Consider the following 13699-nt stretch of genomic DNA (forward strand, 5'->3'; position numbering starts at 1 on the left):
AGTTTTCAATGCCCTGTGTTCAATGCATGTTTTGTTAAAATTTGAGAATCACAGTTTTAGAGTAAACCAACAGACTTTCATCTGCCAACATGCCTGTCCAAATCCTTTTCCAAGAGCTGATGAAATGATCTGACATAAAGCAGAGCAGAGGCTGCATTCTTTACAGAGCTTTGAGTGATGCGTATTTTATCAACCCATCCATGAGAAAGGGATTCCTGAACAAAATGGCTAAGTGAAAAAAGAGATAATTTTACAAATATGCTTAAATGGAATTTTAGTTGTGACATGCACCGTGAACATTGCTAATGATTTCAGATATAAGATTGTTCTGCAATTAAGAAGCAACTCAATGCACTTTTAAATTGTAGCTCTGCAAACATAATTATTGTTTCCATTACTATTATCTTAATTAGTCTTTTTTGGCTTTACAAAAATTTGGATACAGATAGTTTAAAAACTTGCAGCTCCAGCGCTAATTCAGCTGAACAGTTTCTGTGGAACAACTGCTACATCAATAAATATCTAAATATACATAAGATTAAGATCCTTCCTCTCCAAGATATTTCACCTTTAATTTTAGGTGCTTGAGGCATTACTGAAAGCTTAAAAATGTTATTGAAAAAGTGCTGTGACATCTGAGCTATGGCATGCAATTCGTTCACATGCTCAGCAACAAGCTATGTGCTCTGCCCTTCTTTTCTGTTTCATGGGAAGAGTTGCTTTTGGATTTCATTTAAGGGTGAGGCAAGTACTTCTGAGATAACGTTTTGTAGTTCCCTGCTGCTCTGTTCTTATTTGCAGGCCCATTAGTTACTGTTTTGCAAGAATAGCTTTCACACTTGAACTGCTTAGTAATAGCAACAAATTTTTGTGGTTTAAGACTAACATAAGTCAGCTCCAGACACCTGCCAGGAGGTATTATAATTTTTTGTGTACCTCAGCTCAGGATACGGTTGGCTTTTGTTGTTGTAGGGTATGAATTACAGTTTTGCTTCTAAAAATACAAGTCTTTTGTATTTGAACAAAACAGTTCAATAAACTATCCTTGCTGAGATAACAGTATGTTTTTCACATCAGAACTACAGTGGGACAAAGAAGCCTGATTTCAAGGGTACCAGCCAAGCCATAGTAATTTAAAATAGCTGAGCATCAAGTCCTTCAGTTTTAGTCCATGTCCTGTCATAAGCAATCAGATGAAGAGAGAGAAGTTTACTAAATTAGTAGTAATCCACCACTGGTTTTCTCAAAGTGAGGTTTAAGGCTTCTCAGTGCAAGCCCCTTGAAATTCAGTCAGCTGCAAGGAACTGCACAGCATAATTAGTGGCAGCTGGGGACTGCATTTGCACTCCTCTCTAGGCAAGCAAACAAACCAACCAACCAACACACAAACCAGCAGCTGAAAACTGCCAGCAGGGGAAAGCAAGTGCATGGCAAGGATTTGAAGCTTCCCCTGAGTGCTCTTTCTGTCTCCAGCTATTTTCAGTTCAAGAGATTGCCCTAACCCAATGTGGTTTTTTTGTGTAATAGCCATGAGTGAATACTTCTGCCAAGAATGTCTCTTCCCAAGTCATGTTAACTTCTGCATCCATGGAGAAGGCATTCCTCAGTTCTGCTGTTCAGTGTGTGAAGAACCATCCCGTTCTGTTTGTTGGTGGACACTGCTTCAAAGCCCATGTAAAGCAACAATAACCAGCAAAAGAGTGCAGGTGCCAGAACATGACAGGAGCATAGACAAGTTTTTTACTAGAACTCTATGGGTTTGAAAGATGTCAGCATCACTCACCTTTCTGGCTCCCTTCCCAGACACAACAAGGATGGAAGGCAGGCAGCACCAGAGCCCTGCAGAGCTCAGCTCCTTAAGCTGTGGATGAACAAGGAAAGGCAAAGGCAAATGCTCTCTGGCTGCTGCAATGCACAGAAATTATCTGATAGCTGAGAGATCCTTGAGAACAGATTTGTCTTCACTTCACAGGAAGTGAATAAAAAAACTGCACATGAAATTGTTGTCCAGGGCTCTAAACCTAGACTTTGTACCATACACTTTCTGACCATCCTTACACTGTTTCTCACTAATATTTCAAAGGGAGCACAGAAACTAACAGTCCTTACAGAGCTCTACTATACTTTGACCAGTCACAACATGGACTTAAAACCTACAGTGCTGGAGATACCTTGGTGAAGCTATCTCTTGTTTCTGACAAACAAGCATGAACAAAATAATGTGGCCCATGAAGATTGTATCAGAATTTCTCAGAATTAATAATGTGTGAATCCAGAATCTAGTGTCAGACAGTATATAGCTTTTTCTTTTGAACATAGACAGAGTTTTCTCTTAAAATTAGCAAGGATATTTTCTCCCTGTAAGACAAAATATTTCAGAACATCAGTCTTCTGAAAATTCATCAGTCTTCATTTACTCATGACCAATTTCTGAAAGTTTCACAAAGAGTTCAAAGCATGTGGACAGTTTCTGTTCAAATCAAGAACTAATTTTGCTTGAAACAAAAGTAGCAGTTTAAGGAGGAAACAAGGCTGTTTTGATGTATATGTGTTATGTGGACTGCTGAGGCAAATCACTTGAAAAATGCGTATCTCTTCTGATTAAATCCTTAATCATATATACTGGTGTCACGGTTTAATCCCAGCTGGCAACTCAGCCCCACACAGCCACTCAATCCCTCCCCCCAGTGGGACTGGGGAGAGAATCAGAAGAGTAAAAGTGAGGAAATTTGTGGGTTGAGATAGAGAGAGTTTAACAGGTAAAGCAAAAGCTGCACATGCAAGGAAGGAAAAACCAGGAATTCATCCTCCACTTCCCATGGGCAGGCAGGTGTTCAGCCATCCCCAGGAGAGCAGGGCCCCACCACGGGTAACAGTTACTTGAGAAGACAAACACCATCGCTCCAAATGTCCCCCTTTTACTTCTTCCTCCCCCAGCTTCATACACTGAATGCGACACCATATGGTATGGAGTGTCCCTTTGGTCAGCTGGGGTCACCTGTCCCTCCCAAGTCCTTGTGCCCCAGCCTCCTCACTGATGGGGTGGGGTGGGGTGAGGAGCAGAAAAGGCCTTGACTCTGTCCATGTTCTGCTCAAGAGTAAGGAAAACCTCCCTGGGTTATCCGCCCTGATTCCAGCACAAATCCAAAACACAGCCCCATACCAGCTACTGTGAAGAACAGTACCTCTGTCCCAGCCAAAACCAGCACAAATGGGAATAGGAACAGAGGCTATGATGAAAATCACCAGCATTGTCAGAGTCAAAAGTGAAACTGTGATTGTTTACTTGAGAGAAGAAAGTGTAAAGAGGCATGAAGGAAGGATGTTGAATAAGAAGAGGCTAGAGAAGTTGTTCCTTCACAACACAAGTGAATGTGCAAACCAAGTGAACATGGTAAAAAAAAACCTTAAAATGAAGAAATTCATGCAAAGTTATGGAGACAAACAAATATGTAAATGGGCTCTTGATTTTCACCACCTTTGATTAAAGTCAGAAATTTAGAATGTTTTCAAAAGAATATGGATATAAAATAGGAAAATATTTTAGAAGTCAGTAATTCAGGTCCTAAGCCATCCATTAACTGATGACAATGGAGACGTTTTCCATTCTTCTGGATCCTTTCTTCCTGAGTATATAATGCTGAATGTTGAGACCTGAATTCAGCATCGTTCACAAGAAACTGAACAACAGGTGAGAGATTTTAAACTAATTTTTAATGCTGGCTAAAACAGTGAACTAATAAGACCAGGAAACCCCAAGCCATCTTAGGTGAGAGTAGAGTGAATCAGAATTTTGTCTTATTAAGTATCCTAAGATATGATATTATAGTAATTTTGGGGCATCTTTGTAGTAAAATTTGCCTTCACTGTGCTAGTATAATTTATATGAAGATAGCATGCTGGCATTTTCATCAAAATTTCAAGTAGGTGCTACAGGAAAGTGAAAATATGTGTAGTACTATCATGGCTATAGTTTGGTCCTGTTCATGGGGGCTCTCTGTGTGAATGTGTATGAGTGTGCATTTAGAAAGAAGAACTTTTAATAAATGATTAATTTTTAGGTAACCATTTTACTGCTTTTGGTGGAAGTAGATTTTTACAAACTATTTTTTTTACCCAAGAAATTTTCTGCTTTGTAGAAGTTCATAGGTTTTTACTTCAAACTCAGCATAAGAAACCTTTTAAGCATGAAAAAAGAAATGAAGTATCTCCAAAACCAGACGGCTCTGTTTTTTTAAAAATCTTTCCTCTCACGTGTTCAACCCATGCTATGACCAACATAAATTAGAAACAATCATAATTCTGTTCCTTTGGCTATATCTTTTGGATACCCTCCAACATAAAATGCATTAGCACAGAAATGTTCTTGTCCTTAATTAATTTATAGCTTAGAGCAGAATACCATAAATAACAGTTGAACTTCAGCTGCAAAGGTTTTAAAGCCATGGATAAAATATTTTATAAAAATTGTAATAAACCTTAAACAGTTCTAGATGACAAGTAGAACTAATTATCAATAATCTTAGGAATTTCAGTGGTGGACAACGAAATGCAAAAGATGTTTATTTTGTAATATATTTGGGTTCTATTGAATTTATTGTTGTTGTGGGAGAGAAAATGATTTAAGTTTTATCCGTACCCTGAAGAAATACACTTACTAAACTGAACTATTTGGCTAGAGTTTTTTGTTTGGTTTGGTTTGGTTTGATTTGTTTTTAAATAGCTTGAACCATATAAAGTATGCTGGCATATCTTGTTTTGAAGCATGCATGGTTGAAGTGTACAGAATCTGCATGATATATGGGAACACAGGACTGGAAAGGATCTGATGGGTGATCAAATTTATTGTTAAAATATTTCAGGAATCATGTTTTATAATCCCCTTCATAAACTTATCAAGTTCCACTGTGAGTGCATTTAGGATTTTTACTGCTGTTTCTCCAACTGGAAAATTGCTCCCAAATCTCATTTCTCCCTGTGAGAACCTGTTTTTGGTTTGTAGCATAGGCTAAATTCTGGCTGATCTGTGCCACTGCGTTCTGTTGCCAACATTGTCATTTAATTGAAATGGCTCTCCCATCTCCCTGATGTTTGCCTCTCTGATATATTTATACACAGCAACTGGATCCCTTAACAGACTTTATTTTGCCAAGTTAAACAAGCCAAGCTCTTCATTCTGTCTTCTCATATGATAGGCTCTCCATTACCCTGATCATCCCAGAAGTCCATCTTTGTACCTGAACAAGTCTGAGGTAATGTGCTACAAATGACAAGGTACAACGGTCTTGTATAATAGAGTAATAAAAGAAACCATAGCAAACAGGGTAATAATTTCAGGCTTGCAAGCATGTGCTGTGCCAAATATTTAGGAGGTTGAGTGAAGGTTTGGAAATCTTCTAAGGGGATCTTTATTAGAAATAATGTGGGGTTTTCCCCCCCAAGTTGTTGATTGAAATCACAGTATGAAAGGTTTTAGGGTTTCAATCAAAAGCTGGGAAATAAATGAAAATTATTTGGTTGGGATCCTCAGTGTATGAAGTTGGTTAGATTTGTGACAGTAATCATTGAAGAAATGAGTCTGGCATTTTGAAACTTTGTTTGACAATTATTGACTGGGAATATTCATATGAACACTGTAAAATATGTGATGAACCTTTCCTGGAGAAGCCACAATTGCATTCACATGTTACCCTGAAGAAATTTCAGTTATCAAGTTCAGAGGGTTGGTTCCCTGGACCTGTATCTGCAGAGTGCTCCTGTTGGTGTGAGCCAACAGAAAGCAAAAGAGAATGTGGGTACAACTGATCTCACCACCTCCCAGGCCACAGAGAAAAGGATGTTTGGTCAAATCCACTATCCCCTGGTCTCTTGTACCATAGCTTCTTGGAAAACTCCAGGAAACTCCTGTCTGCCAGCTGTTAAGACTGTAACAGCAATCTTTTTTCGGCTGTTTGACTTCTAATTCTTACTGAGTTGATAGTTTAATCAAGTTTCAAAGGGAACTTCAGAGAGAAACTTTTTTCCAGTTATGCTGAGCCTGACATCCCAGTGCTTGGGATCAGGATCACTGGAGTAGGATGTCTCTGTAAGTGTAAAGGAGAGATACTGGGGGAGCATTTGTTTTTCTATAGTCCTTCTTTTCTCAGGAATAAACATGCTGATTTCTTTTTCAGACTTTTTCTGCCCTGTGGCAGAAGGCAAAAAAGCTTTTGTAATATACTGTAGGAAAAGGGAAGCACAAATTGAAGTTACTACATGCACATATGAAGATCGATGAAAATGAAAAGCTTTTAAAATACAAGCAATTTCTTGAACAAGAGCAAAGGAGAATCCCAACCCTGAACACAAGCAGTTAAGTAGGCAATTGAGGAAATACATGTCAGGACACTGCAGGTGTGGCTGCTCTCTGAGGATGGGGGTAGGGGGGGCAATCCCCTGGGGACCAGAGACCTGAGGGAGACAGGTGGGGACAGCCCCAGCCCCTGGCATCAGGTACACTCCTGGAGATAAGAGGAGCCTGGGATGGGCTGTGGGCCCACCTTGGTGGCATCCATGGGCGAGCAGGGCAGGGCTGGGTAGTGTGGAGCTGGAGACCAGCCCTGCTGTGGCAATCCTGGGGCTGGGGCTGATGTGGGGTCCTGGGTCCTTGGGGCACTGACAATACATTAAATGGGACTGTAATTCTAACAAACATTTCTGATGATAGTCAAAGGGCTGATTTGATAGTGGAAGCTGTGGCACGCCTCCTGCCCCCGTGGTGGCCGGTGGATCCTGGGAAGGAGGTGGCCCTTCATGCATCCTGAGGCCTTGTCCAGTGGTGCTGGTGGGGTGTAGAGTGCTTGACAAAATCAGCTTCATTTTGTGTCCCATTCTGACTAACTGTGCACAGCCAGGTCTTCACAGTAGCCCACCAGACTGTCTATCCAGAAGGACTTGCCCTTTGTTGAACTATCACCAGTGTGGCCCCTGGGGCTTGGAGCTTGGAGTGAAAAGCAGCTTTGAGAGCTCTTGGCTTTCCCTGGGTTTTCCTTTGAGATTCCTGGGAACAGTGGCTTGTAGATCAATGAGGATAGGGGGACTTTAACTGATCTCTTTCATTAGGGTATCTTGGCAAATGTGCCAAAGAAAACTTCAGCTTTCTGCTAGGTTTGGTTTCCTGGTCCTTGCTTAACTGGGGGAGAGGAGCATGTGTATGTGAATGAGGAAAGATGAGAAGCTTTCTCCAAAACAAATCTACAGAGAATCAATGGCTTCTTATTACTCTGCTGAGAGTAACAAACAAAAATTATTCTGTTTAGTGCACATGATAAAACTCTCAACAACTGGGATGCAAAAGGCAGTCCAAGAAGCATCCTGCTTCATCCTTCATCCTGCAAAGGGCTGTGATGTTATTGCAGCCCTGCTAGGTTAAAGTGGCTAGTAATTGCAAAGTCTGCAACCAAAGCTTTGTCTTTCATTAGCCTAACATGGGGTTTAGGAGCATTTTGATTCACCTGTGTGATGTCTGTGTGTGAAATACCAGCTTTATTCAACTCAGCAGCAAAATCCCATGGGCTTTTTAGTACAACACACTGTTGTATAATGGAGAATATTTTAACTAATACAGTGATATTCATCTTGACTCTTTCTTTTGCTCACCATATTTACTGTGGCACCACTTAGTTAATATTAAGAAGACATGTATAGGCATAAATATTATCTTGAGATATTTTAATGTTTAATGAAGAAAAAGGTTTTCCAAAGAGTATACCCCATCTACCTTATCCTGCTGCTTGGCCAGGTATCAGAGGATGGAAATTACTTAAGTCCTATCAGTGTTCCAGGATGTCTCTTCTTGGGAAGATATAGGTGCAGTTACTACACTTGTAAAATTATTTTAAAACAATCAAGAGTGGAAGGAAAGTACCCTTAGGGGCCTATTTTTATACAATGTCTTCTGTGAACAAGGTTTCTGCGAATTGTGAATAATGCCACTTTTCTGCTTACAGAACATCAGATTTCAATCTCATTTAGGCTGATGGAGATCCAGAGTAACATCTTTAACCTCTGAAGAGTAAAGGCAAATGAAGTCAGAATTTGACCCACTAAGCCTTGGTCCATCCCTTTTGCATCTTAATAATTAGTATGCACTAGTTGACAGCAAACTCTTCTTTGTTTCCTACATTGTGTAAATTGCACTGAAAATTCAGCTCTTCATTGTGAAACATGACTCATTTTCTTTTTTTAGATCTAGATAGTTGCACATTAACTTTTAAAGGCAGTAGTCCTGATCCTTCCTCCATTCAAATTAATGAGAAAACTGTCACTGAATTTTTTTGAAGGATAAACTTTTCAGAGGGAAAGAATTAACTGCTGTAAATCCCATGTGCTTCATACAAGTTATCTCTATTTTGCTTCTTGTAAATTGTCATGAGAGATGTGATTCAGGGCTTGTGGGTATAACAGCATGATAACCTGAATTCTTGCACATATAGGAAAAGTTTTCTGCTATTCATAAATAAATAAATAGATGGGTAAGTGCTCAATCTTTTCCAAGAAGTAGTTGCTCAAGACTGAAGTTCCCTAAGCAAATTTTCTAGAAAACGAAAATATTTATCAATAAAATAACCTTCATGTAAAGCTAAGTTTTCCTTAATATGTATGCACCAATTTAACTGTGATTAGAGCTGGTTAAGATTTCATTACTGTATCTCTCCTTATATTGCTCATAATCCAATAGATCTTGTTCTTTCCATTCAGGACAAGGGAAAAAAAAGATACAAATATGAAGTTGATACTTACTATTTTGCAAGAATTCACATGCAGTTTGTTAAGAAATAAGGAGCAAATGGTTAATACACAGTTCTCACTGCTATTAACTTAGATACTGCAGTAGTCCTGCTTTGTTCCTTAAATGGTAATGTTCCTTGTATGACTATATTGTTATTAGAACTATATAAATTATTTAAATATCAGTCAGTTTGTAGAGTTGAACAAAATTGTTGCTGTTTTTTTAAAAAGATCACAGCTTCCCAGAACACCATGGTCTGCTTGCCCAGGAAAGACCTCCATGGTCTCACGGCCCTCAGAAACTCTGTGGCCCCACCAGTCCTGCCACTGAGCCTGTCTGGACACAGCACTGCCCAGACCCACTGGCTATGATGTTTCCATGCCAGCTGTCTTTGGAGTGTGCTTCACCTGCAAAACTTTGTTTATGCCGTAACCATGCTGCTCAGTCAAGAGGGTCAGGGCAGAATTCAGGGAATCCACAATTCTGTTTGTTTATGCAAATTAATCAAATGCAAGAATGAGCTTTTATCAACATGAGACCGTGCCTCCCTCCAGTGTGATGGCTCTGATCCCCATATGCCCTGTAACATCCCCAGCTCTCCTGGCACAAAGCTCCTAGTTCCCTGCATGTCTTCTGTACCTCCATACAGTTTGGAGTTGTCACCATGTTCCCAGCCTTCCTTTGTTTGCTTTGTGGGCTGTGAAAGAAACTGGTCTGCATCTCTTGCTGTGCTGCAGGTTGGCCAGCTCGGCCAGCCACAGGAGTCCTGTGTTCCCACTGAGCAGACAGAACTCTGCAGAGTGCCTGCAGTGTCACTAATACTCTGCTGTCATTTCACCATGTCGTGTCATTGCACTGCACATATTCTGCAGAACTGCTTGACTCAATGAGGAACCCAGCACATCACCTACCAGCTTTTTCCTTCCCTCATTATGGATGCTTTTTTTGGGATGGAGGGGGTTTCTTGGTGTTGATTGCCAAATTACGGCAGAAAGCTGTGACTTGTGATAGCAGCTCTTTGGAGGCAAAGGGAGTGTGAGGTTTCACCACGTGGTTGGTGTACTGGATCATAGCTGCAAATGCCTCACCTCGTGTATTCTGGATTCTTCAGGCCACTCTGCACTGTCATGGCTTTGGAAACACATGGATAAAGACAATGGGAGTCTCTAAATAAAAAATATAAGTATTTTCAAGCCACTTGAAATCTGGAATCCTGTGTTTTCTAGCTGGCCTGCTGGCTAGCTGGCAGACAAGCAGAACATGCTGCTTCTCTCTTTGTCCTGGTGTGCGGCCCCTGAGCCTTATCTCTTCTCTAGGGAGCAGCAGGGACCCCAGTCAGCCTCAGGGGAGCAGCAGAGCGATGGCACAGGGACATCTCTACCCTCGACTCCCTCCTCGCCCCTTCGGACCTAGCTTCTAGCGAAGCCCCTGCCCTGGAAGCATCCCTCGACACAGGTATTACTGCACACCATGGGCTGTTCTGCCGACAAGCAGGAGCTCCCAGGTAGAGCCACACTCCTAAATAAATAACATTCAGGACATGCTGTTGCAATAGCATGGCTGGAAAGCAATACCTGAGCTTTCTGCAGATGTCAGCTCCAGGAGGCAACCAAAATGACTTATTTCAAAACATGAAAATGTGAACATGAAAACCAAAAGTTTTTCAAAGGCTCATCTGAACTGCAGAGCTGTTAAAGCCCTTGGGGACTGTCGAGGATTCCCAAGGACATCCTGAATGCACATAATTTTCTCTGAATTTTTTTGCATAATAAGTTAAAAATAAGCATCCTGAGGTAAGGACTTAGTGTAACAAGGAACTCTGCAGCAGGCACCATGGAATTCTATGACCATATTGCATGTCTCACAATAATCATCTTGGATTTTTCCTGTCTTTTAAAAGCCCCATTGCTAGTATCACATTGGTTATACAGGATTCTTTATTTCCAGTTTTAAAGTTCCTCAAGGTGCTAGAACATACTTTGAAACTGTGAAACCAGCTCAAAAACTGGAAGGCAAATACTAAATGATTTTATAAAAATTCCACAACTTTAAGCCAAATATCATATCATATTTTTAAATGTCTGAGTCATTTGGAAAGCTCGGGACTGTCTGTATTAATTATGGCCCCAGAAGATCTATCCCAACAGTCAGAAAGCAACTCCATTTGAAGTCAAGGACTGCAAACACAATCTTCCTGGAACTGAAAGTTGTACATTGTGCAATTTTTATGGCTTGTATAGCTTTTCTATTTTTAGTTGTTTCAAACGTGCAATACATCATATAATCCTCCTTAAATTGTCATTCATATGCTAATTGACATTAACTTGGCATAAGTTACTTGCTTTCTTAAATTTATATAGTTACTGTCAATGTTATGCAAACAAAACTTTATTCTTCTCTGATATAAAGTTGATGTGAGTACAAACTGGTAATGATGTGTTTCTAGTTATGGACTTCAAAACAATTAACAACAAAAAAAAATACTCCTCCCCCAGTATTTTCTTTCTTTCTTTTAAAAATATGCATGTGTTATGAAGTCCCATAACTGTTCCATTATTTCAGCAAACCATTTATTTAATATTTGCCTTTATAGATATTTCTCTGAGGAGCAAGACTAATATAATTGCACTTCTCAGCTTTTTTGAATATACAAAGAGAAAAACAATTTTTGGGGTTTATTTCCTTTATAGAAATGCATCATCAAGGTGTAAGAGGTCAGTCAGTAACAAGTATTTACACAGAGTTCCCCAGCTTTGTTCTTGCTTACTTGAATGGTAATGTCATATATTTGGCTACCTGCAGAAATCCTTTGTGAGACCTTGTGTTGCACCCCAGCTGAGCAGAGGACAAGGGACTTGCCACACCAGTCCATGACTTTTGTACCATAATTCTAAGTGTTGAGTTCTCCCAATATTTTTATTTTCTAGGCTTTCCTATCGCTTTAACTGTAATCCTTTGTCTTTGACACATATGCTTATTTCAACAAGTCCAAGTTTTGTCGAATCCTTGGTGTTTGCTGCTTCCGCAGGCTATGGCCAGGTGAATTCTAGTGCCTGGAAATCTGGTGCTGCAGCCAGGTCATTCCACAACACTGGGATGTGCTGCTGAGCACTTTTTCATGCAGGCTTTTGTTTTTCTTGATGGCAAAAAGTAATAACAGTACCAGTAAGTACAATCAGAATAAAGAGATTTTTTGCAAGCCTGACAGCTACCTTAGGTTGAGCCCATGGCCATCTGCTAGCTGTGCAGAGTTTCTCTTAAGTTCTCTGGCCATTTCATATCAGGGTGGTTTTGCAGGCCTAGAATCAACTGACAAACTGCTGACTGATTTTTTAATTTTTTGGTTTTAAATTTATGTAGGGATTTTTTTGCAGTCAGTGGTGTTGTGCAGGGTGAATTGAAAAGATTTAGTAGAATACCATGTTTTTGAATTTACTTTGATTAAATGAGTTACACAATTTAATATGGAGGCATAGGGTGTATGTATTCCTCGAATTCAATTTCATTTAGCAGAGTCTTTCAGGTTTAAAGATATAAAATATTCTTAATTACTAAAAGTAAGGCAATATTCATTCAACATGAGGCCTTTGTTCTGACTTTTCTGAAAGCCTTGGGAAATATTTTCAGTATATATACAGTGGAGGCTCAGCTGTTTAGTTTGAGCTTGCTTTTTTGGGACAGCTGTAATTACTCGTTGGCTATTGGATGCTCTGGAGAGCTGCCCTTTAACTTTCATCTGGGCAGGTCTGTAAAAAGCTCTCTTACCTCTGAAATTCATGCAGTCTGCATGTGGACAAATGCAGATAAGGAAAAGCTCTTATCTGTGGTCTCTGCAGTGAGTACTAAGGAGCAAGCAGTGGTACTGAAAGCTCACTTAGACACTTTCACTTGGCATAGAAACCTGAGTGAGGTTTATTCTCACTGGTAATTCTCACAGTAAATGAAATGTGAAACAAACAGACGAGAATACTCTCTTACATCTTGTTTCTTATGATAACTAAGTATGGCACCTTTAATATGACAAGAGGTGGATTTGCTTCCTCAAAGGAGGAAAACTGGCTAATCTTCCTTTTCCCAATCACAGCTTGGTCCCAGCAGAGCCAAGATATGACAGAGCTGCCAGCAGCAACAGCACCAGGTCCTTGCCAAGGCACTGGGTCCACCACACAGGAGAAGCAGCCCAAAGTAATTTCTCAATCACCTAAACTTCCTTGAAGGCAGATGAAAAATATTTAAGGGAACAAATACGGAATGCTGAGGTATTACGTAACTGCTGGGTCAGACAGTTTTTCACTAAATAAAGAAAAACAGTGGTGTACTTATATGCTGCTTTCTTACCTGGTCTACCAATAATATGCCATCTCTATATGCCACCTCTCTCCTCCCTCTCTTCTCTCTCTTTTTTTTTTTTTTTTTTGGATGGTGACCAAAATTTTGACATTATTGTGAAATGTCAAATTGCTCTTTTAAATTTGTATTCCAAGATCCAATGATGCCTTAATATTTAGAGATACCCACCAATTCCCTTCAGCAACACTGAGATCCCCACTGCTTTTCTGTCATACAGTTCCTCATATGAAATAGAAACTTGAAAATTTTATTATTAAATTTTTTCATATTTTTCATTAATAAAAATTAGTCTCTAGTTTCTCTAACTAAAAGAAAGCTAATGTAGATCCATTTATTATTGCTCTTTCTTAAAGTAGTTGTTTTGTACAATTATGGCCAAATTCCTGCACTCTTTCTCCCAAGAAAAGAGTTTAGCATGAGAGGTTGTGGCTGGAGAATCAAATGAGCTCATTTCCCAGTTAGGGAGCTCAGTAAGGGTCACCTTTTGACTGTTTTCAATGCTTGTTAGGAATACTGGGTTCTCTGCCCCTCTCAGGCAGAAGTATACCTCCAGCAGAGGTCTGATGCCTTCTAGAAAAT

General features: G+C 39.9%; 1 protein-coding gene across 4 annotated transcripts in view; it reads left to right on the forward strand.

The window, feature by feature from the left end:
- FILIP1 (filamin A interacting protein 1) overlaps positions 1-13699 on the forward strand; it is a 102954-nt gene that overhangs the window by 18144 nt on the left and 71111 nt on the right. For 2 of the 4 annotated variants that reach the window (XM_082302484.1, XM_082302481.1), the window contains exon 2: positions 10087-10225. The exons of 1 other annotated variant lie outside the window; for it this stretch is intronic. The gene's annotated coding sequence lies outside the window, so the exon portion shown is untranslated. Of the gene's footprint in view, positions 1-10086; positions 10275-13699 lie in introns of all 4 variants that reach the window. One more of the 4 variants, XM_082302482.1, reaches the window with a different exon arrangement.

The sequence above is a fragment of the Coloeus monedula genome, assembly GCF_965178545.1.
Source record: "Coloeus monedula genome assembly, chromosome: 2".
Classification (NCBI taxonomy): domain Eukaryota; kingdom Metazoa; phylum Chordata; class Aves; order Passeriformes; family Corvidae; genus Coloeus; species Coloeus monedula.